The 26,403-nt window shown below is 36.3% G+C and overlaps 1 protein-coding gene across 2 annotated transcripts in view; it reads right to left on the bottom strand.

The window, feature by feature from the left end:
- Window positions 1-7,333, bottom strand: part of MANEA (mannosidase endo-alpha) — an 84,263-nt gene extending 76,930 nt beyond the window's left edge. The window contains exon 1 of one of the 2 annotated variants that reach the window (XM_004767061.3): window positions 7,191-7,333. The gene's annotated coding sequence lies outside the window, so the exon portion shown is untranslated. The remainder of the gene's footprint in view (window positions 1-7,190) is intronic. The other variant, XM_045084231.1, reaches the window with a different exon arrangement.
- Between the last annotated feature and the right edge of the window lie 19,070 nt (window positions 7,334-26,403).

Genomic DNA, 26,403 nt, shown 5'->3' with positions numbered 1-26,403 from the left:
GTACTTCTGAACTCTTCCAGTTTCCTAATTCTCTTTAGCTGTGATCTAATGTTATTTTACTCTTAGAATTTTCATTTAACTCTTTTAAAGCCATCAGTTATCTGCTAAAATTTTCCAATTTCTAATTCTCTGAACATGTTAATTCCACTTATTTAAAGTCCACCTCTATTAACCTGAACTGGATTCTGCTTCTATTGCCTGTTTTTGTTCTCTCTCAACATCTGGTCACTTTTTTTGCAAGCTGGGCATTTTTTTTAATTGAATGTCAGCCATTGTAATGAAAATTTTTAGAGACAATTTTTCTCCAGAGAAAACCTGTGTTTGCTTCTTGAGGACTGTTAGGGTAGAGGAAGATTATCTTAATCCAATCAGTAAAATCTTCAAACCTGGTTTTAGGTCCTTGTAAATATCTGAACTATTTCTGATTAATCTTAACTCACTTACATGCATGGATACTGAATTTAAAGTCATGAGTTTTAACAAGATCCTGCCACTTTCTATTTTCTACTTATGTTCTTAGCTTCTCTGCTCCTTTTAAATCAGGAGTTTGTTTTTTTTTTTTTCTTTTAAAAAGATTTTATTTATTTATTTGTCAGAGAGAGAGAGCGAGCACACAAGCAGGCATTGTGGTAGGCAGAGGCAGAGAGAGAAGCAGGCTCCCCCCTGAGCAAGGAGCCCGATGTGGGACTCGATCCCAGGACCCTGGGATCATGACCTGAGCTGAGGCAGTGGCTTAACCAACTGAGCCACCCAGGCGTCCCTAAATCAGGAGTTTTAAACAATCCTCCCCTATTTCCTCCACAGTCTCCCAAAAAATAATGCATGTTGTAGGGCTCAAAGCCATTGAAATGACTAAGAAATTCCATCTGAATTCCCTTATAACCTGAGTTTAATGGAAGACTATAACAATGACTCAAAATTCATATGCAATAAAGGAAAAGGCAAATTAATTACATAAATTTAAAGATAGGCATATCTGAAAACACTATTAACAAAACATTATTAACAGTGAAAATACTGGCAAGTTCTTCTACCTCACTCAGAATTTTTAAAAACGCAAATTAAAGCTGTTCCTGGGTGGCTCAGTCAGCTAAGTATTCAACTCTTGATTTTGGCTCCAGTGGACAGCCTCAGGGTTGTGAGATGGAGCTTATTTGAGATTCTCTCTGCCCCTTCCCCCTCTAAAATAAATCTTTAAAATAATGCAGAATAAAACTACATAAAGATATCATTCCTTATCCAGGAGACTAAGAAAACAAAAACAAAAATACATCTTGTTGGTAAGAAGACGAGAAAAAAAGCACTTCCAAACTAGCTGAATGTAAATTGGTGTAGTCTTTTTGTGAATCTGGCAATAGCTAACAAAATTACACATCCATTTATCTTTGGACTCAGAAGTCCTACTTCATGGAAATTACCTGAAAAATAAAAAGCACATAAATAGCACATAAATCCATATATAGCACTTTAATTATAAAATACTGGGATGTTAAGCTAAATAAAAGGAGGAACAGTTCTTTGAAATGACATAAATTGATTTTCTGGATATACTGATATGTGATGTGAAAGAAGGCAAGTGCAAATAAAATATACATTGTCTCAAAAAAATATTTTCTCAAGTGCACAAAAGAAACACAGGAAGAATAAACAAGAATCTTAAGGAGGTTGATTATGTATGGGGGTAAAAACAAAGAGGACAGAGAATGTAGGAGGAGAAGTATGGGTAGAAGGGTTGGAGAATAGAAGGGAGTCTACTTTTTTGTACAGCTTTGGCTTTTTGAGCCATGTCATATTTCACATACTCAAAAAACAAGCATGAAATGCTAAATTCCAGTCAGTAAACTGTTTTTGCAATGGTACATGTTAGCAGATTTTTTTAAGATTTTATTTGTCAGAGAGAGAGAGCACAAGCAGGGAGAGTGGCTGGCTGAAGGAGAAGCAGACTCGCCGCTGAGCAAGGAGACCAATGTGGGACTAGATCACAGGACCCTAGGATCATGACCTGGGCCAAAGGCAAATGACGCTTAACTGACTGAGCCACCCAGGAGTCCTGTAAGCAAATGTATGCTGGAAACTGGGGCTCATGATTTTCACAGACAAAAAGCTATGTAAAAAGTGGGAGGTTAGAATGAAACTCGTGTTGTCAGATTGTTAATTAGTATCTGCATGAATGTGTGGCTTTTATTAGTAAAAAGGGGTGTGTTTGTGTGTATACACATTAATATGTTCATATTATTTCCTAGTTCTGTACACTAAGAGTATAGAATCAAAGAAACTAAGAGTATAGAATCAAAGGAACACATCTGGTCCAAGATGCTGTTTTTTAAATATCCTTTGCTGCTTAGAAGAACCAAGTTCCTTGGAGAAATGTTGATTCCCAGACTGTGACTGGGAAAGTACAAAATGAGCCTTGATTATCTTATCAGAAAGTAAGAAGTATTCAGAAAGTGTCAGGGACATGTCTACTGGATATAAGAGCCAGGCTGAAGGGGCAACCACTGGCTAAATCCTGAACAATTTCAGCAATAACATAAGGAGTCATAAATAACAGGTATTAAAATAAGAATTAATGAATCCATACAGTTATTTTTTCATACTTTTTTTTAATGCAAAAATAAAAGGAATAAAGAAGACTCATATTAGAATGCCAACTAATAAATTTAGATGGACTAATGGAATATCACTATTCGGAAACTACCGTAACAACCATAGTAGGCAAAAATCATCTACGGATATTAAATGAGGAAATAAAAGTTTGATGAGAAACAGGATACCCATATATTACCAAACAATCTCCCCAAAAGACACCTAATTAATACAAAGGAAACAATAGTAACTCAGTGCAAAACCTAGCAGACAACACTTTAAACAAGTGATCAAAATGAACTTTGAAGATAACCCAAGAAGGAAACAGAATCACTGCTATAGTATGTCAAAATTTAACTTGGATCTAAACATGAGGAAACATCAGACAATGTATTAGACACTCACACATATGCACATACATATTACATGTAATGTATATAACTATATATAATGTAAAAGGTGTGTACATGTATACAATGATAAAGCAAATATAGTAAAATATTACCATTTGGTGAATATACAAGAAAAATAAACAGTAACTGAGTTGTTTGCACTGTTTTTGGAACATTTCTAGAAGTACCAATTTGAAAATTTAAGAAAGAAAGAAAGAAAAAATCCCAATCCCACCAGAAAATTGGAGGACATAAGCTGGTAACCTAATGCTCATTTCCGGGAAGCGCCAATTAATACCATCCTTCAAGCTCTGCAATACAGGACTGCAGGGAGTAAAATTCTAAGAGTGTGGCAGCCCTACAGAGAAGAAAAGAGATGATACAACAATTTTGGCCTAATTTTGGCCTGCCTCTATCATTTCTTGTCCTGAAAATTCCAAAATATCAAGATATCAAGATGAAAACAAATCCTTCCCTTAAGGACTGTAAGAAATTTGACAAGCCATGAAGTTAAAAAAAAAAAAAAGGAATCCTGGATATAACAAGATCTCAACTACATTAAAAATACACAAAGAAAAGCACTAAGACATGTAAAATGATTACCTCTGGGTGATAAAATATAGTGATTATTTTCCTACTTTACCTTCTAAAATTAGAACATAACATTTCATAAGGAAAGATTAGGAAATAACAGTAATGAACATTTGCAAGACAGAGAACAGGAGCAATGATTATAGGATATAAAAAGTAGAAAGACCTTGCTTTTTGAGAGCCTGAGTGCTAAAATGTGTGGAAGAGTCAGATTGGCCTTGCAATCTAAAAACCAAAGTCCCAAATCAGCCATGTCTACCTCTTTAAAAAACAAAACAAAACAAAAGAACATATTACCTACTGTGTTTTCTGACAAAGCTGTTCTGTGAATCATGCAAGATAATGTACATGAAAGTGTAAAAGGATAGTATTTTAATCATACGGTAAATATCAATTAGATTTAAAAATAAAGGTGAAGAAATATAAAAGACAAATAGCTCTGAAACTTTTTTATATTTTTTAGATTCATTTCTCAGATCTACACAAGAACACAAAATGTCCATTTATGGAAGAAGCTGCCTTGCCCCGCCACCCCACCTTTGCTTTTTTTTTTTTTTTTTTTAAAGATTTTAATTTATTTATTTGAGAGAGGGACAGTAAGAGAGAGCATGAGAGGGGGGAAGGTCAGAGGGAGAAGCAGACTCCCCGTGGGGCTAGGAGCCTGATAAGGGACTCATCCAAAATCCCAGGATCATGACCTGAGCCAAAGGCAGTTGCTTAACCAATTGAGTCACCCAAGTGCCCCACCACCCTACTCTTACCTATAAATGTAGTTTAAGTTGGTCCTTCTTTTTTAATTACTTAATTCACTCACTTAGAATGTTCATTTATTACATCATTATAGATGATTCACTGGTTCTATCCCAACCTCCACATCTCTATTAACAGTAAGTCACAGCAACTTAAAGCCTGAGCACTGTGGTTAAAGGCGGATAACCTCCACCTGTGCCTTTTAAAGCTATTTTGCCTATTCAAATGACCTCATCTTTCTCTGCTTTTCTCATCTATACAATGAGTTATTACCGGATTCACAGATATTTGAGCATAAATTATAATAAAACTTTTAGAATCATTTCCTGTTTAGAGTAACACTGAGTATTATGATGATTATTAAAGATGGGCATTTGGCAAGCAATTAATAACATAGTTAATTCTATCTAAAAATCTATTCTCTACATGGCTAACTTTTAAAATGCTACTCATCCCTCAAGACAAAGCTGGAATGTTGCTTCTTTTTGATAACCTTCCTTAATGTTCCAGGGTGAAAAGTACTCATTTTCTCATACATTCTATTGTTACAGCTTTGCCTACTTACTAAAGTGGCATTTCTTTACATACTGCATTATGCTATTTAATTACATGCATTAGATCCACTACTGGATTGCTCCTTGGGGTCAAAAAATGGGAGTTCTCGTATCTACACTGCAGAAGTGCTCCACACATCTTATACATAGTGGCCATTACGTGTTCGGCTTGAACAATTTAATTTCAGGCCCTTTTGTTTTTGACATTAGTATATATTTGGGCAGTATGTGTATGTATAGATTCTACTGACTATACAGATGGTTGACCTTTTTACAATCTATACTGAACATATTATATAGCAAGAGACATCCAATAATTTTAAAAATTCATTTTAATAAAAATTATCTTCAAGATAGCAAAACCATAATGATTGTTGAGAAGCTAGCAATTCTAATGATCTAAGAAGAAAGGAATGGAGGAACTATTTGTCTTTGACAAAAGATGATTCAGAAATTACCTGAGAAAATAAAATTACAAGTTAACTGCAGATGTATGGATTCCCAAAATAGGAATCTACTCAAGGTATTGGCTATTGAAGACCTGTTTTCTTCAAAGGGCAGCTGACATTACATAATACACAGAAGTTATACCTAATAGGTTCTCTTGAAACTCTATGGTTTCTACTTTTGTGTTTTATGCTTTTAATCTTCGAAATGCTAGTTTTTGACTTAAGAGGTCTGAAAGATCCAGAGCATTGTGACATCAACTTATTTCAGAAAGTATCTGCTGTCAATCCAGTTAGAAACATCAAAAGATTTAACCTTTTAAAGACCTATTGTGACCTATTGCTAAATTATACAGACTTGCAGTGTTTTTTAGTATTGTTCTCTAATTTTATTTCCTAAGAAGCCATTTTAGATAAACAACTCTTAATAGAAGATACACCTGGAACTTTCAAAATCAGTTTCTATACCAAGGTTTCCTTGCCCAGGTGGTTTTAGTGTAAACATGTACACGCTCTGGCTAATGGAAATTCAGTTCCCATAATCTTATCCGACCGTTTTAGTCTTCATAACAACTTAATAAGTAAAACTTCTTTTTAACACCATTTTACAGATGACAGATGTAACAGAGGTACAGTTTTCAGAGGGCTTAGTGAAAGGCTAAGTAACACTCTGAGGTTAAGCACCAGCAAGAAGCAAATCAAGTTTGGCTCTAAAACTCAAGCTCTTGCTTTCTATTCCACCATCTTACAACCTACCACACAAATTAGGTTTAGAGACTTTTTTTTTTAAGCAGATGAACACTGCTAACAGGTGTCATGTTTTCATTTAAATAGAATGGGCTTAGAAAACAATCTGTTACCTACTCATAAACTGCAACTTAACTTTACTCTGGGGACAGTTTGTTTTCTGATCTTACACATAGTATTTAATCATGTGACTAGCAGAAATGAATCTGTTTATGTTTTATGCACAGAGCCTGAAAGTCTACAAGAGTGACTGCGTCCCATTGTTTTTTCTAAGTTTACACATATCCCCAAAATTAGAAAAATCACACATTGTCATGAAAATACTCTGTAATGCGACAGTATTAACCAACCTGGATTTTATTTTCTATTTTTCTCTCAAACTACTATTGAAAATTCTTTAACATAAACAACTCATTCCAGTCCTATTTGTCTTTCTTGAAGTCCTATATCATCCTCCCTTGTTTTACTCCTCTTTAAATAGTTCCACGTTTTCTCTTAACATTCATCCATAGGGTCTTAACAATACATAAAACGAAAACCATCACGAATGCCTGAATTTCAGTCTGCTCCGGTGGCATGGGAAAAAGAAATTCGTCCGGCACAGCTGCATCCTGAAACTTAGCAAAAGATAAATGTCGATGCTGATAGAGCCAAACACGTTGACAAATGAATGGGAAAAACCACCTCTGGGGTGGCTTCGCCAACCCTACTCTCCTCGCCGCAGGCCCAAAGGCGCCAGGAGGCAGGCGGCCGCGACTCTCCTGCGACAACCCCAGCGCGGGCGGCCTCGATCCTCCCGCCTCTCCCCGCACAGGAGAGGCATAGAACCAACAAGAGAGAAGTACTTAAACTTTAAAAATATATAAAGATTACCTATAAATTAATATCCAAAAACAACAAAGCCTATAAGAGAGAGCTAACAGAGACGGGGGTGGGGGCGGGGGTATCCCGGGTCCCCAAAACGCAGCTCGCCGCCTCTCGCCCGCCCAAGGGGCGCGGGGTCAAAGGCCATCTGCAGAAGCTGCAAGCACATTGGCTAGGGGACGGGCGCGCAGGCGCTGGGAGGTGGGTCCCGAATTCGCCGCGGCCGCGTCTGCGGTGCCCTGACTTCTCCGGCTACTCACCAGGGTCTGGGAATCCGGCCACAGGCGGACGCTTCAGCCAGAGCCGTGGGGGTTGAAAGCAGAGGGAGAGCGGAAGCCGACACCCTGCGGCCTCACCGCGGCGAACCCATCCAGCCCCGCCTCCCAAAAGGCGCGCGCAGAGCGTTCCGGCAGCCCCCCGGTGGGCGGGGCCTGACGCCGGGCTCTGGAAGGGGGCAGGGCGCTGGCTTTACGGGCACGGGCTCCCCTTCTCTGCGAGCATGAAGAGGGGCGTGAATGAAGGAGGGGAGAGCTTTTCCGGGTGTCCCGCGCAGAGAAAAGGGGCGGAGCCGACTCTGGCGGGACTCCCAGGCTCGCTCTCCGATTAGAGGTGACCCACCCCTCTCTTAAAAACTGTTCTGAAGTTGCTCTGGGAAGCTCTTACTAAAAAGGACCCCTGGTTTTGATGGGAGGCTTTCCAAAGTTGCTTTAACTCGAGTACGCAGGTTGTTTACAAACTAAGGGCGAGTTTTATCGTTTTTGAAAAAACTGGAACTTTTTGTGAAGGCCCTAATAGATAAAGATGACGTTGAATTAGCAAATCTATAAAATCACCTTTGTAGTGGATTATAGAAATAATTGAGAACAATGAGACAGGTATAAAGAACAAGAACTTTCGAAATAGAGGTTTCGGCTGAAGGGTTCCATTTTACATCAGCGGGAGAAGCCAAGAGAATTCTCTGTTTTGTTTGGTTACATAGTAACAAGGAAATCCTGGCTCACAGTCTAGAACTTGCTGACGTGAACAATTTGGTAAGGGCGTCCTTAAAATCACACTAGATTTTTAGTAGAAATGTTAGTTGTGAAATATGCATATATGAATGTATCCTGTATGTGCACATTTTAAAGAATAATAAAAAGAATACCCTCGTACTCACTACGGAGCTGAAGATGCAGAATACCAGTATTTTTGAAGCCTTCTCAAAAGTCTTCTCCATCCCCCCTCCCAGACAGAAATAGCCATTATGCTAAATTTTGTATTACTTATTTTGCATTTTGAACATAGTTATATATGTATGATTCCCTAAAAATATGTTATCCTTATTTTTTATAATGAATCACACAGCATTTTCCCCTCCAATTTCTTTTTTTCACTACACATTTGTGTTTTGAGATTCATCTATACACGGATACATTTCACATAGGCTGGCACATCACCATAACACCTGTTATTGTTAGATTTTAAAATTTTTGTCTGCCAATAGCATCTCTTAATTTGCGCCTTTAATTTACATTAATCCCCTTGCCAATGAGCTTGTGTATATTTATAAATGCTTCGTGGCTATTTGGTTTTCTGTGCAATGCCTGTTCTCAATTTTAACTCACTTTTTATAGGCTTGTTGCTTTTGGGAATTAATTTGTAGATGATCTTTATATATTTTTAAAGCTTAAATACTTCTCTTCTTGTTGGTTATGTGTTTCAAATAGCTTTTCTCAGTTTATGGATTGTCCTTTAACTTTCTATGGTATCTTTTGATAACCAAAAGCTGTATATTTTAAGTACTGCTAGTTGTAACAAATTTTTACATTATAATTTCATCCATTTTGCTTTCTTATTTGTAACAGTCTTCAAACCTGAAACTATAGGATATTCTCGTTTATTTTCTAAAAGTTTTAAAGTTTAATTATGAAATATTTTTAGACATAGAAAAGTATAAATAAAATAATGAGTATGTTATAGGCTTTGTTGTTTTTGGATATTAATTTATAGGTAATCTTTATATATTTTTAAAGTTTAAGTACTTCTCTCTTGTTGGTTATATGCACTCAACTCTGCATATTGAAAAATTCAGCAAGACCTTCTTTCTTATGATTCTTTTTTTTTTTTAAGATTTTATTTATTTATTTGACAGAGAGTGAGATCACAAGTAGGCAGAGAGGCAGGCAGAGAGAGGGGGGGAAGCAGGCTCCCTGCTGACCAGAGAGCCCAATTCGGGGCTCAATCCCAGGACCCTGAGATCATGACCTGAGCCAAAGGCAGAGGCTTAACCTACTGAGCCACCCAGGCGCCCCTCTTCTGATTCTTCTCTAAAATTACCTTAATTAGAGGCGCCTGGGTGGCTCAGTGGGTTAAAGCTTCTGCCTTTCCGCTGGGATCAAGCCCCAAATAGGGCTCTCTGCTCAGCGGGAAGCCTGCTTCCCCCTCTTTCTCCTGCCTGCCTCTCTGCCTACTTGTGATCTCTGTCTGTCAAATAAACAAATAAAAATCTTTATTTAAAAAATTGCCTTAATTAGTCCTGGCTGTTTGTTCTTTCATATAAACTTTAGGATGATTCAGCCAAGATCCATAAAAAATCCTATTTGGATATTGAGTGGAATGAGTTTGACTTTATTGATTATTTTACCCACAGGCCTGGGAAATAAGGAGAAGGATCTTTATTGCTAATGCCAAAAAAGAAGTGGAAACGGTTTTGCTAGTAGCAAGACAAAATCAACCCCAAGGATCTTGTGGGGTAGAGACTATTATAATAATAATAAGTAATTAGGAGAAGACAAAGGCACCTATTAGTTTAATACATTAGAACAGTTCTCAACAAGAATTCGATGAACAAAATTTTTATTTTTTCCCTGTTTGGATATTTTTTTCTCTCCCCTTTGGGAGCTCAGTGACCACCCTGATGTAACATATTTGAAATGTCCATTTACTACATAAAATCAATTTATATGCAGCTCCCACTTTTTTCCTTCTGGGAATCCCTCTATTGGATGAATGGCATATTCCTTCAATGCTAGTTTTTAGTTGAAATACATGTAAAAAATAGCCAATTGAATTTGCCACAAATTATAGCCATCCTATATTTGAAAAATGTCAGGATTTAGTATGTAAAAATATTTGTGATCATTACAACAAAACATTGTTCCCATACCTCCCAATAATCAAGAAATCCACACGAAAACACTTTGAACAATGATGACATTGTCTCTATTAGTGATATTTCAACATTTTTTGCCATTAGGAAGGGACCAACAGAACAGTCAGAGTTTTAGGATGGGGCATTAGATGCAATCCCAATCCAATTTATAAATACCATTTTGCATTGAATCTGATGGTTAGAAAAAAATCATTCAATGAGAATCTATTTACCCTAATTTATTTATGCTGTCAGGCATAATCAAACAGTTTGTAAGAAGTAGGCATACACTGATATAAAATAAAACATGCTTTCTTTCATTCAACATCAGAATATTTATTAATATAATAACTTCCATAAACATATTAGAGTCAGGAATAATGATTATTTCAAAAAATGCAGGAAAAAAACTAGGCCCTCAGGACTGGTACTCTTTTACTTTGATTTATTAGGATTCTATACTACTGAAATCTTACTTTAGAATTTCTATTTCTGTCAATTTTAAAATTGGTAAATTGGTGACAATAATTGTCACGAGAGAGAAAGTTATCTAAATGTTTAAATTAAAGCAAAAAAGGAATTTGCATCCTGAAATTCCCTACTGCACTGTAAAAGATTAGTGTCTCCTTGATGGCATGGATTTTGCCCTTTTTATATGTTCAGAGTCAGCAAAAGTTGTTGACATAACAAGAATGCAACAAATAATTTATTCAGGGGATAAAAGAATTAAAGACTAAGAGGTTACTTACTCATTATTATTTAATCCTACTTTCTGATATGTATTGTTTGCTCTAGTCCTAGAACTGTCCTCACTGTCATCTGAATACTTCGTGTTTTCTTCCATCCAGTCCCTGCAGTTTCATTAGAATCTTCTAGACATATTATGTCATCTCATATCTTTGTTCATCACTCCACTTACCTGACATGTCTTCTCACTTCCTGTCTATTTCCTCTCCATTCAAGTTAGAGTTCTTTTTTGCAAGATATAGAAACTGAGTTTGGCACATGAAGCATAAATAGAACTTATGTGAAAGGTTACAGAGAAGAGCAGAAAGGTGAAGTCTAGTAAATAAATCAATGGGCGGGAACACAGAAGGGCAGGACAACTGGGATGACAGCTTCCTGCAATGGTACGGATTAAGACACTGATAATTTCAAGTGTGCACTGAGCTCTCAATGTTTGTGACAGCACCATGAAGAATCTCTCCATTCTGCCTGTATTGTTTGCCTTAGTTCTTCAAGATTCAAATCTTTGGTTGGAAAAATTTGATGAGCTAAGCCTAAGTTATATGTCTGTATCTCCTTAGCATCCTTAAAATGGAAGTCAGTCCTTTTGGCTTCCTTAATGAGAAGTCACGTACAAGACACACACTATGGTTTTCCTCTAAAACCAGGATTTTTGGATTCTAGAGCCAACAAACAAACAAATACAGTAAATCTCAAAAGTTCAATTATCTACTACATTATGCTTCAATGTCCATGTCAAGTCTGCCTTCTTTAATGCTATTGTACTATGTACAATGTAATTATTACTACATACCTACATTAATAACTATTACATTATAGGCAGTATTATAGAACAGCAATAATTTCTTCATTAATTAAATTGTCATACCATTCTTTATATTTTCCTATATAATGATGTAACTAGGCTATCTCTTGACACCACTTGGGATGCAAAGACTATAACTCCCAAGAAATCTTCTGAATATAACGCCAAAGCCTCTACCAGCTGATAGCAGCAGATAATTCAAAAATACAAACTCTTACCCATCACCCTACTGCTCTAATTTTTCACCATGTGTACCCAGCGTTCTTGAGTATCTACCAGTCTTGACAACAAAGAATCCAGTCTAACTCTACCTTACATAAATTCATGACTTGTGATATGAGTCAAAGAAGAAACTGGTGTTGGCAGTTCATGTCTCTAGCTTAGAGCTGTGTAAATTCTCTGACCTTGTAGTGACCATAGGGGCTAAGGTGCCTTCTTTACTAATTAGTAGAGACTGATTTAGGATTTACTCACACCCTAGTATTAAACTCAATGTAGGTAATTCTCAACTGCTACAGTCTCAATGTTTGCATCCCTTCAAAATATGTTGAAATAAAACTACTCGGGTGATGGTACCAGAAGGTGGAGACTTTTAGAGGTGGGGACTTTTGAGGTGATTAGGTCATGAAAGCAGAACCCTCATGAATGGTATAGTGCCTTTAGAAAAGAGGTGCCAGAGAGACCCTGTTTCTCTTCTAACATCTGAGGATAAAATAAGAAACCTATGACCCAAAAGAGGAGTTTCACCTGACCATGCTAGCACCCTAATCTTGAACTTCCAGCCTTCAGAACTGGGAGAAATAAATGTTTCATGTTTATAAATCATCTGGTTAACATATTTTGTTAAAATATTTTGTTATAGTCCTTAAGCAGACTGAGAAACCAACTAAACAGGCCAAGTCCCTTTGACCAAAGCTCTTTTCATTTCTGATTGAAGCACTGGGCCAGGTCATGGCACTGCAAGTGATGGAGAGGGGGGAGAACTCCAGTGTCATTACTGTTCCACATAGAGGTGGCAGAGCATTAAACTCTGGCTGATTGGTGCTGGTAGACTAAATGCATGTTGACTGGATATGGGCCATCTCTCCTGGCAAGACCCTGTTCCATGGGGCCGTGAGACAGATGCTTGTCTTTAATTGAAACCTGGGCCAGCAGAAAGATATGGCACTTCCTGCGTGGGGCAACTACTCCACAGGTTGATACATAGCCTATCAGTGTTTTGAGGGAAGGAAGTTTCATGTACTAGGATCAAGTACATTAATTTTATGCCGAATTAGCCAACCCCCAAATTTTGTACTACCTGAAGTCCAGATTTTATAGTTATCTTCTAAGGCATTGGGTTTTGTTTTATTTTGTTTTTTCCTTTCCTGAACGAAACATAGATTCCTTAACCAAACTGACCTAACCTTTCTTCTGCCACAAAACCATCATCTCCTAACATTAAAAAAAAAAAAAAAAAAAGAGCAATTTGCAAAGTTACTAAAAAAACAAAAACAAAAAAAGTCTGTTATTGCTTAAGATAGATGAGCCTACTCATCCTCTATTTATGTAAGACAGAACACAAGTAATTTTTCTCAACAGCGTGCTGCAAGGTGATTTTCTGTGCCTGCTTATTCTAAGAAGTAGCTGGCAATTTCTCTTGCTAAAAGTGTAAAGGAAAGAACATGTACTTATTCTCTGATAAAATATCCCTCTATTAGAGAACCCAATTAAAAAGGAGGTCTGTGCCTTGTACATCTTTTTTACCTCACATAATGTCAAGATCCATGAGCACAGACACAAAGATGTCTAATTCACTGCTGGGTCTCCTATATCCAGCATGAAGTAGGTGCATGTGGTAGGATGAGCGATGGTCCCCTAAGAGAACTAACTCCAAATCTTCTGAAAATGTGAATGTTACTTTACATGGCAAAAGAGACTTTGCAGATATGATTAAGTATCTTGAGATGAAGACTGTCTGCATGGGCCCTAACTATCATCACAAATGTCCTGATCAAAGGCAGGGAAAGGGAAATTTGAAGAGAAGGAAACGTGGCAGCTGAAGCAAAATGATATGTTGCCAACTTTAAAGATTGGGGAAGGGGCTGCAAGAAAAGGAAGGAAAGGAATGCAGCTCTAGAAGCTAGAAAAGGCAAAACAACAGATTCTCCCTTAAGCCTCAAAAGGGAGAGCTACCAACAAAGCTAACACCTTGATTTCAGCCCAGTGAAATTAACTTCAGCCTTCGGAATTCCGGAACTGCAAGAAAATAAATGAATGCTTTTTTAACCAACCAAGTCTATACTAATTGCTTCCAGCAACTAAAGGAAACTAACATGGCGCTCAAAAAATGTGTTGAATAAATAAAGCAATGAACAGCAGGGCTTCAGTAAATGTTACATTAATTACGAGACAGCAGGTTGGTCTAAAAATAGTGTGTGGAAAGAAAAACGGTAGATGTACCATTTACTCTTCTTTTTATTGTGGACATTAAAATGTTTTTTTTTGGATGTGAGAGAATCATCACTAATTGTCACTAACCTGAACTGGGGTTTTCATTGATCAAATATTATTCTGGTTGTTTTGGAAGTTTTGTTTTGTTGAGATTGCTCAATACGTTAATTTTATAATTGGTTTTGATTATGCATTTATAAACAATTTTGGGGGGCTGCCTACTGTCAGAATACATCAGCTCAGAAGAAACATCTGCCTTCTAGGAGCTTGGTATCTAGAAAATACAGAGACACACGTTGTGTGGTTTATATTAATTATCCATTTACCACTGAATGGGCTACTTCAATTATATTTGTAGATGTCTATATTTTCAAGAGTTTGTGTTCCCGTAAAATGGGCTTTCCTTCATTCATCCTTATATTTTTTTTTTAAGATTTTATTTATTTATTTGTCAGAGATAGAGCGCGAGCGAAAGCGAGCACAGGCAGACAGAGTGGAAGGCAGAGTCAGAGGGAGAAGCAGGCTCCCCGTGGAGCAAGGAGCCCGATGTGGGACTCGATCCCAGGACGCTGGGATCATGACCTGAGCCGAAGGCAGCTGCTTAACCAACTGAGCCACCCAGGCGTCCCCATCCTTATATTTTTATAGCACCTGGCCCAATGACTTTCGCATAGCAAGTCTTCAAATATGTTTCTTTAACTGAATGTGTTTAATGGCCAGAAATTCATTCTTTATTGACTAAATAAGGAATAAAGTACTATGCATCTATGTGTGTATGCATGTTCACTCCTGTATGTGATACTTGGTGGTAATATTTTTATGTTCCTGCTTCTTTCAAAATAAATCTTTGAGTAGGATGCTTAATCATCTTTTAGAATAACAAAATGCAACAATAAAAGCAGAACTTACCAAATTACCATTTTTGATTTCATAGCAAAGAAACACACATATATTTTCTAAATACTCTCTTAATATTTTATGATTCATTAGAAAAATATAATGTGCTCCCAGAAAGATTAGAAATAGTTTTATGCATATATTTTAACTGCTTTTATATGTTTAGAACTTGTTCTAGGTATGAAATATCTTTATTTTGCAATATTAATTTTTCTATTTTATACAACATGTTCAGGAAAAGTATAAAAGAAAATATCAAAAGAATGAGAAAATATTGACTTTAAAAAATATTTTCCAGGTGAGTGTCAATGATACTTAGTCCATTTAAGAAAACAAGATAAGGAGATTTTAGATTGGGTTTACCAAGAAACAGAATATATTGTCCTCTCCCAAATTTTTCTCCAACATTTCTGGTTCTATTTTGATTCTCTCCTATATGTGTCCAAGCTCCCTAGATGATTGTTATCTTCCTCATTCTCCCTGGGGGTATTTTTGTCTCCAAGTCTGAGATTTCTTTTCCCTTGAGCTCTTACTGTAGGCAGGTTTGTAGTTCTGAAAATTCTGACTGGAGGTACCTGTTTGGGTTCATTGGCTCCCCTTAGATTAATTCAGGCTTGCATCTACTGGGGCTTTGTTGGAGTTATGGCAACTCATAGAATTTTAGAGTGTGACAGGATATTAATGTTCAGCAGGACAGCATTTCTCTTTGTAGAACAATCTCTTCTACAACACTCCAAACACATGGTTACTATAGTTTGCTTGGCAACAACCAAAAATAGGCAACTGATGCCCACAAAGTCAGAATAACTTGCTGCAAAGTTTCCCTCAAACTAAGCCAAAACTAAGCTTATCCCTTCCATTCATTGATCCTAGCTCTTAGGAGCTACAGAAAATACTACAATCCTTCTTCTACAAGAAAGCCCTAAAAATATACAAATATACTTCTAATTTTCTTTGCAAGTTTTTTTAGAGAGAAGTATTTGACTTCTTTAAAAATTCTCTGTGACTTTGTAGCCAGTGCAGAATATACTCTATTTAGTCTGAGAAGTCAGTATCAAGAGGAAAAGGAAAGCTCTAATTTCTCATATGAGCTTACTTTAAATATCAAGTTTCTGATGAACACAATACTGGGTAAACCAACCAATGTTCATAGCCCCCTTCCCAAATACATAAAAATGCTGAGCAAAATGTAATTCCGAACTATTTGGTTTTAATATATAACAGAGTAGAGAAAGAGAGAGAGAGAGAGAATACTTTCAAGTGTCTAAAACAGAATTTGAAGCCAAACAACAAAGGCAACAATACAATTAATAATAGCAACAACCCATTAGACACAGGCAGTTTTAGAAGAACCACTGAAAACTGTTCAAAGAAACAAGAAGATTTTTACAACCTTCTTGAGGATAGTTGCTGGATATGTGCTGAGCAACCTGAACCAGTTCAAGATGTAGAGCAGCTGTAATGTGCCACAAGCTTTCAGAAAAAGTGAAATGAACAAAAGTGCTTAGTTGAGTTAATGACACAACCATTGTGGGTACTGAGTTTCATGACCATATGTTTATGGTAAACATTTTGTACTTTTTTAGTACTGTGCATTATACAAAAGTGAGTTTATATAGTCATTTAAAATGTTAAATAAAGTTGAAACACTTCAAAACACAACAAAAATCTAAGGAGAACTCCACACTTAATTTTGGGGCACCTGGGTGGCTCAATCGGTTAAGCATCTGCCTTTGGCTCAGGTCATGATCCCAGAGTCCCAGGATCCAGCCCTCTGTGGCTAGGCTCCCTGCTCAGCCAGGAGTCTGCTTCTGCCCCTCCCCCTGCCCTCTCTCTTTCTTCCTCACTCACTCTCTCAAATAAATAAACAAAATCTTAAAAAATAATAATACAAGGAGAATCTTGGAGGAATCTGGGGAAACTTGGTAAGCAGCTGAAGCAGGTGTAATTTTGGCTTTTTAGATATTTTATTATTAAGTTTTTATTTTAAAATCTATTATAGTTAATAGTGTTATATTAGTTTCAGATGTACAATATAGTAAGTCAACAATTCTATACATTACTCAGCACTCATCATGATAAATATACTCTTAATCTACACCTTAAATATATATATTTATTATTTGATATATATATATATCTTAAAATATACTCTTAATTTATACTCTTAATTATACCTTCACCTAGTTTACCCATCCCTACTCTGGTAACCATCAGTTCTGTAGTTAAGTCTGTCTCCTGATTTCTCTTCTTTTATTCTCTTTTGCTCATTTGTTTCTTAAATCCCACATATTAGTGAAATTATGTGGTATATGTTTCTCTCTAACTTATTTCACTTAGCATTACACTCTTTAGCTCCAAGTATGTTGTTGCAGGTGGCAAGATTTCATTTTTTATGACTGAATAATATTCTATTGTACACACACACACACACACACACACACACACTTTCTTTATCCATCCCTCTATCAATGAACACTTGGGCTGCTTCCATCAGTTAAATGGGATTGTTTTCTTAATTTCTTCCTGCTGATCCATAATCAATATACTGAAATGTGATAGATTTCTGCACATTATTTTTATATCCTGAAACATTACTGAATTCATTTATTAGTTGCAGTAGTCTTTTGGTGTTTAGGGCTTTCTATACATAGTAAATTGTCATGTGCAGATAGTTACAGTTTTACTACTACCTTACTAATTTGAATGCCTTTTTATTTCTTTTTGTCTGAATGCTGTGGCTTGGACTTCCAGTACTATGTTAAATAAAAGTTGTAAGAGTGAGCATCCTTGCCTTGTTCCCACCTTAGGGGAAAACTGCAAGTTGGGAAAAGCTGAGGATATCCACTGAGGATAATGCTAGCTATGGGTTTTTTGTATATGGCCTTTATTATTTGAGATATGTTCCCTGTAAACCTACTTTGTTGAGGGTTTTTTGTCAAATGCTTTTTCCGCATCTATTGAAATAATGATATGGTTTTTATCCTTTTTCCTATTGATGTGACACATTATATTGATTGATTTATGAAGATTAAATCACCTTTGCATCACAGGAATAAATCCCACTTGATTGTAGTGAATGATTTTTTTAAATGTATTGTTGGATTTTTCTGCTAGTCTTCTATTGAGGATTTTCACATCTATGTTTATCAAACATATTGGCATGTATTTCTCTCTCTCTCTCTCTCTCTCTCTTTTATTTATTTTTTTTTTTTTTGGTGGTGTCTTTAACTGGCTTTGTTATCAGGGTAATACTGACCTCAAAGAATGAATTTGGAAGTTTTCCTTTTATTTTCTTACAGTAGTATGAGAAGAATAGGTAGTAACTCTTTAAATGTTTGGTAGAATTCACCTGTGAAGTCCTCTGGCCCTGGACTTTTGTTTGTTGGGAGTTTTTTGATTATTGATTCAATTTCATTGCTGTTAATCGTTCTTTTCAAATTTTCTATTTCTTCAGTTTTGGTAGATGATATGCTAGGAATTTTGGTAGATGATATGCTAGGAATTTATGCATTTCTTCTAGGTTGTCCAATTTGTTGGCATATAGTTTTTTACAATATTCTCTTACAATTGCTTGTATTTCTGTGGTGGAGTAGTCATTTCTCCTCTTTCATTTGTGACTTTGTTTGAACCCTGTCTCTCTCTCTCTCTCTCTCTCTCTCTGTCTCATGTGTCTGGCTAGACGTTTATCAATTTTGTTAATCTTTTCAAAGAACAAGCTCCTGGTTTCATTGATCTGTTCTTTTTGTTTGTTTGTTTCTATATCGTTTATTTCTGCTTTAATCTTTATTATCTCCTCCCTTTTGCTGCATTTTGGTTTGTTTGCTCTTTTTCTAGCTCCTACAGGTGTAAGGTTAGGTTTTTTATTTGAGATTTTTCTTGCTTTCTGAGGTAGACCTACATTGCTATAAACTCTCCTCTTACAAATGCTTTTGTAATTTCAAAGATTTTGGATTGTTGTGTTTTCATTTTCATTTGTTTCCATGTATTTTATTTTATTTCTTCTTTGATTTCTTGTTTGACCCATTCATTGTTTGATAGCATGTTATTTAACCTCCTTATATTTATGCTCTTTCCAGATTTTTCTCTCGGTGGATGATGTCTAGTTTCATGTCACCGTGGTCAAAAAAGATGTATGGCATGAGTTATATCTTTCTTAATTTGTTGAGACTTGTTTTGTGGCCTAATATGTTGTCTATTCTGGAGAATGCACCATGTGCAGTTGAAAAGAACGTGTATTCTACTGTTTAAGGATGGAATGTTCTGAATATATACCTGTTAAGTGTATCTGATCCAGTATGTCATTCAAAGTCACCGATACTTTGTTGATCTTCTGTTTGGATGATTTTTCCATTGATATTATTTGGGTGTTAAAGTCCCCTACTATTATTGTATTACTATAGATTACCTCCTTTATATTTGTTATTAACCATTTTATGTATTTGGTGCTTCCATGTTGGGTGCATAAATATTTGCAGTTGTTATAACCTCTTGTTGCATTGTCCCCTGAATGACTAGTGTACTTCTTTGTCTCTAATTACAAACTTTGTTTTAAAGTCTATTTTCCCTGATATAAGTATTGCCACTCTAGCTTTCTTTTGCAATTCATTTGCATGATAAATGTCTCTCTATTCCCTCATTTTCAATCTGCACACGGTTTTAGGTCTAAAATGAATCTCTTGTAGGCAACATATAGATGAGTCTTGTTTTTTTATTCACTCTGTCACCCTATGATTTTTGATTGGTGCATTTAGTCCATTTATATTCATAGTAATTATTGATAAATACGTATTTATTGCCATTTTTTACTTGTTTTATGGTTGTTTTTAGTTTTCCTCTGATTCTTTCTTCTCTTTCTCTCTTTCATGGTTTGTTGGCTTTCTTTAGTGGTAGGCCTGAATACCTTTCTCTTTATTCTTTGCGTATGTGTTACTGGTTTTTGTTTTGAGGTTACAATTAGGTTTGTATATAACATCTTCTAAATATAGCAGTCTATATGAAGTTGATGGTCACTTAAATTTGAATTCATTCTTAACTCCTCCACCTCCCACGTTTTAGGTACATGGTGTCATATTTTACATTTTTTAAAGAATTTTCTGAATCCCTTGACTAATTTTTACAGATACACTTACTTTTACTGATTTTGTGCTTCCAAATTTTTATACTCTCACTTATGATCTTTCCTTTCCACTTAAAGAGTCCCCTTTAACATTTCTTGTAGGGCTACATTAGTGGTCATGAACTCCTTTTGTTTTTGTTTGAAAAACTGTTTCTCTTTTTATTTTAAATAATACTCTTGATGTATAGATGTATTGAAAAACTCTTTGTTTCTCTTTTTATTTTAAATAATACTCTTGATGTATAGAGTATTCTTGGATACAGTTTTTTTCCTTTCAGCACTTCAATCATATCATACCATTCTCTTCTTGCCTGTAAAGTTCCTGCCAAAACTCTCTGATAGCTTTATGGGATTTTCTTATATATAACTATCTTCTTTTCTCTTGTTGCTTTATAGGTTTTTTTTTTTCCTTTATCACTACTTTTTGCCATTTTAATTACTATGTGTTTTGGTGTGGATCTCCTTGGGTTGATTGTGTTGGTGGATTTCTCTGCCTCCTGAATCTTGATGTCTGTTTCCTTTCCCAGATTAGGGAATTTTTCAGCTATTTTTCTTTAAATAAATTATCCCCTTTTTTTCTCTTTTCATCTTCATGGATCCCTATAATGCAAATGTAATTATGCTTGGTGGAGTTGCTGAGTTCTGTAAGTCCATTCTCATTTTGCATAATTCTTTCTTCTCCTTATGCTCAGCTTGATTACTTACCATTATTCTGTCTTCCAGGTCACAAATCCATTCTTCTGCTTCTTCTTACCTATTTATTCTATGAAGTGTATTTCTAAATTAATTTATTTTGTCTCATCTCTGATTGGCTCTTTTTTTTTATCTCATTGTTAAGGGTCTCATTGAGGTCTTCCACTCTTTTCTCAAGCCGAGTGAGTATCCTCATGATCATAACTTTAAATTCTCTATCTGGCATATTACTTATCTCTGTTTCCTGTAGGTCTCTTCCTGTGGTTGTTTCTGTTCTTTCATTTGCAAGACATTCCTCTTTCTCCTCATTTTATCTAACTCTATGTATCTGTTTATGCATGTTAGGAAACTCAATTACATCTCCTGCTCTTAAAAATAATAACCTTATGAAGAAGAGTTCCCCTAGTGCCCTGAAGCACAGTGTCGCCTGTTCACCAGAGCCTGTGCTTCCAGAAGTGTCTCCTCCATATGTTACATGTGCCCTACTATTGAGTTCTGGCCACTTTTTCCTTCAGTCCGATTGTCCAATTGTCTGCAGAGGCTGTCTCTGCCTGTTATGGGCAGTGCTTGGTCCCTGGCTGGGTAGGGTGCATTTTAAGAAGGTGTACACTGGCCAGCTTACAAAATGAGACCTGCCCTGCTGCCTCTACTGTTACTGGAACTGAGGTCCCATGAACGGCACAGGTTGGGAGGTGAGGTATTGGTGAGGGTGCACCAGTCTTCTAGGGAAGGGGGAACCATATCGCCACAATTGAGGCAAGCATGGCTTGGAAGGATGGACCCCCTGAAGCAAGATTTGGGTGGGGGTTAGTATAAGCAAGTTATGTAAAAAGTGTGGAATCTACACTGGTTCTCGCAGGTAGCTATGTATTCATGATGGGTGGCTGGGGTAGGAAAAGACATCTGCCAGCTCCTTTGTTCCTGCAAGGTCTTCCCATGATCCCTGCCTCTCTAGGCCAAGCTCTAGGATGGGTACTTCCCTCCCCTCTGGCCCTGGCATTTTTCCAAATGCTGTTTCCAGGCTATATCCCTGCAGGCTATTTGTCATGCTGTCTCTTTAAAGTTGAGGACTCCGCTTTTTAAAAAAATTAATTAACTTTCATTTTTTAGATTTAAATTCAATTAGCCAAGGTATAGTACATCATTAGTTTTTGATATAATGTTCAATGATTTATAAGTTGAGTATAACACCTAATGCTTATCATTCTAATACCCTTGGGACTTTCTCAGAGCCAGAACCCCTGATTTTTTAAATTCTAGACTTTAAGTCCCATTAGTTGTAAGAACTCACAAGATTAGGTCCCCTCGCTTTCAAAGCCAAATATTATAGGGATTTGTTTTCCCTATGTGGACTCCTGAGTATGATACTCTGTTTTCCTGCTCTTCTCCTAATCCTTTGGGGTAGCTCCCTACCCTTCACAGACAGCCATGGTTCTTTTTACTCCCAAACAGTGTCTGCAACGTTCCTATTTTCTCTGATATGGCTTCTTCTTTTCCTTCAGTTGTATAGTTTGTTCTGCCATTGTTGGATCATTTTCTGATTACTTACACTGATGTGAGAGTTATCTAGTTGTATCCATGGGACAAGGTGAACTTAGGGTCCTCCTACTCTCTCATCTTCCCAACCTCCCAAAGCAAGTATAATTTGAAATAGGTTTCTTATGAAACTCTTCTCTGATAAAGCATGTCTACTCTTTGTCTGAGCTATTCTATTTTCTTATGAATCCCCACTGATTAAATATTTACCTTAATATCACTGCATATAAGCTGTTGTGCCTTCAGAAAATATCCCAAGACACCTCCTATGTTTATATTTAAGTTATTTAGGAACTAATACTCTCAGAAGTTGGGGTGAAAAGGGTTGTGGTGGTAAGAAGAGATTGGAGAGTGACATTGGAATCTGGTAAGTGCTGATAACATCATGAACTGAGGTACAAAAAGTATCTGATTGAATGTAGACAGTTAGGTACCTTTCAGTTAAATCCAAACACAAAGCTTTGGGAGTCAGGGGTTATAGACATTTTATTCAAAGTTGCCTAAATATTTTCTGAGTTAATAATGAATTTTATACTGCTAATCCCTCATAGACACTAAGAAAATATATTAGGTGAAGAGGCTAGTCTTATAAAATCATGTGTGGCCTTCTAATATGTCACACTAGAATCCATGTGAGATTCAGACAAAGAAAAAATAATAGCACTCAATGGTCACAAAAGCAATTTTCATTTCTGCAAAGGACAAAGGACATGGCATTAAAATGACTGATAATATCCAGTTCAGGCAAGGACATAGAATATGGACACTCTTAAATATTATTGGTGAAAATATTAGTTGAGAGAAGCTTTCCAAAAGACAATTTGGGTACACCTGGTAAAGATTATTCTTTGTGTGAGCTATTTGTAGCAGTCTCTCCTACAAATTACACCTATATTGGGCGAGCTATACATGTAAGTAAATGACAGGAAAGATATCCACGTATATTTTTTAAGAAAAATGATGTTGCCAAGCTATGTAGATGGCTATAGAAATAACATTTATGTCTGTATAGTTTTCTATCACTATCCTATGAAATTACCACAAATTAGTGGTTTAAACAACACAGCTTTATTATTTCACAGTTCTTTAGGTGAGAAGTCAGACTTGGGTCTCCTTAGGGTAAAGTGAAGGTGTCAGCAAGGCTGCCTTCCTTACTGAAGGTTCTAGGGGTGATTTCATTTCCTTGCTTATTCAATCGTTGGCAGAATACAGTGTCTCACCATTAAATGAGTTGAGGTCTGCAGTTTTCTGCTGGCTGTAAACTGAAGACAGATTCTGGTTTCTCATTCCATTGCATTTTTTGGCTCGACCCCTTTCCTTCATTTTCAAAGCCAGCAAAGACATGTCAAGTCCTTCTCATGTCATAGTCATCTGACTCACTCTTCTGCTTTTCTCCTACACTTTAAGGACTCATGAGATTGTTGTAGGCCCAAGTTAAGAATCAGGATAATCTCCCCACCTCAAGATCCTTAACCTTAATCACATATGCACTTTTGTCACAAAAGGTAACATAGTTATAATATGCATTATATATATACACACACACACACACACACACAGAGGTGAGGAAAGGGAGAGACAGAAGGAGAACAACATTGACAAAAACAAAAAATAAATATGTATTCATATAGAACAAGTTTCTAGAAATAAATATACCAAACACTTTTAACTGGTTATTTCTGGGAATTGGGTTTTCAGTTTCTATATATACATTTTTTAAATTTTTTTAAAAATTTCAGTGTTCCAGAATTCTTTGTTTATGCACCACACCCAGTGCTCCATGCCCTCCATAATACCCACTACCAGGCTCAAAAGTAGTTTGTTTATATACAAAAAGCATACATTAATTTTTGCACTGAAAAAAGTAAAAAAGTAATAAATTGACCAATTGGCCTCAAGACCCTTGATATAAATCACTTACTACATCTCCTAATATAAACACCTAGGGAAAGAAACAGTCTCTAAGTAAAATCAATGCTCCTTGAATTATTCATCAAAGTAAATTGGCAGACACTTCACCACAGGTGTTATAAGCTCTGAACTGAAGAAATTAACCTTTAAACTAGTAATTGGCTGATTTGTGGCATATCTAAATATGCTTAGTACAAAATGACTATATTAGTATTACTACTAATAACACTAAATACTCCTGCAATGGTAATTACAAGGAAAATATTAAATTGTTTTATATTATAGTGACTTATAAAGCTATAGTTTCAAATACTTTTAAAATTCAGAAAACTATTTTATAATGTGAAGTAGGGAGAACAGATAATATTATCATCATTTTTTGGCAGGGAAAATATTCATAAGGCCTAGGTAAAACTTCATGAAGTTCTAATAACTCAAAATTATGCAGAACAAAAATAAGTTCTTGGGTGTTCTATTTTGGGAACTATGTATAATGTAAAAATAAATACAATTTCTTCCTTAATGAAATTAACAGTGTAGAAAGGTGTTAAGACATGCATGTGGGTGGTCACACTTAATGCAGAAAGTTATTAGCATTATAAAAAGTATCAGTGAAGTATTAGAAGAGTTCGAGATAAGTAGATTGCTTGAGTATGAGATCATTAGGGAAATGTAATCAAACAAGCAATATTTGGATTGGGCCTGAAGTAATACATATTGTGTGATTTTCCATAAACAGGAACTGAAGCAGGGTGTGAGAATATAAGCCAAGGACTGAACGAGAATGGTCCTATTAAAAGCAATGACAAGGAGAAGCAAGAAAGAAGCAAGAGTCATTATGTTTAGAATTAACAACAGAAGACACACGAGAGAAAAGAATCCAAGATGACTCCAATTTTCTATTCTGGATACATAGAATAGTGGAACTGTTAGCAATACTCACCGGAAACATTTCCTCTCCTTCCATTACTTCCTGAACCTTCTGTGAGATGGTTACTACTCCAAACACTCCTTAGGAATTGCTTTTTCGAGGTCTCTAGTGATCTCCTTGTACCTCCAGTGATCTCCTTGCACTAAATATAATAAAAAAAAAAGTCACTATCATATTTGATTTCTTGGCCGCATTCAGCTCTAGAGTCACCTCCATCTGTCTTGAACACTTTCTTCTTCCTTCTTAACTCCACAGTCTGCAGCTTTACAAAAGACAATTCATGCAAAGGGCACCGCCCTTAACACTCATGCACACATGTGCTCAAAATATATTAGCTTAGTCCTGTGATTATTCCTATTACTTAAAAAAAAAATACTTTATTTATTTGACAGAGAGAAATCACAACTAGCAGAAAGGCAGGAGGAAGTAGGCTCCCCGCAGAGCAGAGAGCCTGACGCAGGGCTCGATCCTGGGACCCTGGGATCACGACCTGAGCTGAAGGCAGAGGCCCCAACCCAGTGAGCCACCCAGGAGCCCCTCCTATTACTTTTTTTATGACCCCACAATCTCCTTTGTATGCTTCTTTTTCTTGGTTGTGCCCTTAAGTAGACTCTCTTCTGCCTGGGTCTTCTCTCTTCTCATGCGATGTACTCACTGTTGGCAACCTCCATTTAGTTTCCTGGCTCTCATAATCATCAGTATCCTAAGAATCCCAAAGTCAACTTTCTAGTTCAGATTTTTCTTCTAAACTCCAGACCCATTAACTTCTTTTTGACTATTTATGCTTATAAATACTTTGGGAAGCTCAAATGTAAGATGTTCAAGATTGAACAAGTTTTCCTGCTTAACTTGCTCCTCTCTTTCTGCTTCATTTCTCCATAGAAGTTTGCAGTATAATTAAAAAAAAAAAATTTGGTATTTATTCCCAGTTCCCAGCATACATCTCCCAGAACCTTAGAAATTGTCTCAGTGATAAGAGTTATAAGAGCACCATTTGTTCTATGAGATAACTTGGATGAGACCCCCATAAAAACCTCTAATCCCCTGTTTGGGAGCTACTGGGTTGAGGTGCTGAGAGGAAGGTCCACTCAAAGAGGGCATGGCAGCTCTATGTCCCCTCCTATATCCCTTGTTTTATGCATCTCTTCCATTTGCTGTTCTGAGTTGTATCCATTATAATAAAACAGTAATAGCAAGTAAGGTATTTTTCTGAGCCTTGTGAGTTACTCTAATTATCAGAAGTGAACAATGGTGGGGGTGGGGATTGTAGG

This window comes from Mustela putorius, unplaced genomic scaffold (genome assembly GCF_011764305.1).
Source record: "Mustela putorius furo isolate JIRA1106 unplaced genomic scaffold, ASM1176430v1.1 tig00000759_pilon_pilon_pilon, whole genome shotgun sequence".
Classification (NCBI taxonomy): domain Eukaryota; kingdom Metazoa; phylum Chordata; class Mammalia; order Carnivora; family Mustelidae; genus Mustela; species Mustela putorius.
Note: the sequence above shows the minus strand (reverse complement) of the source record. Positions and strands in the feature narration are given on the sequence as shown.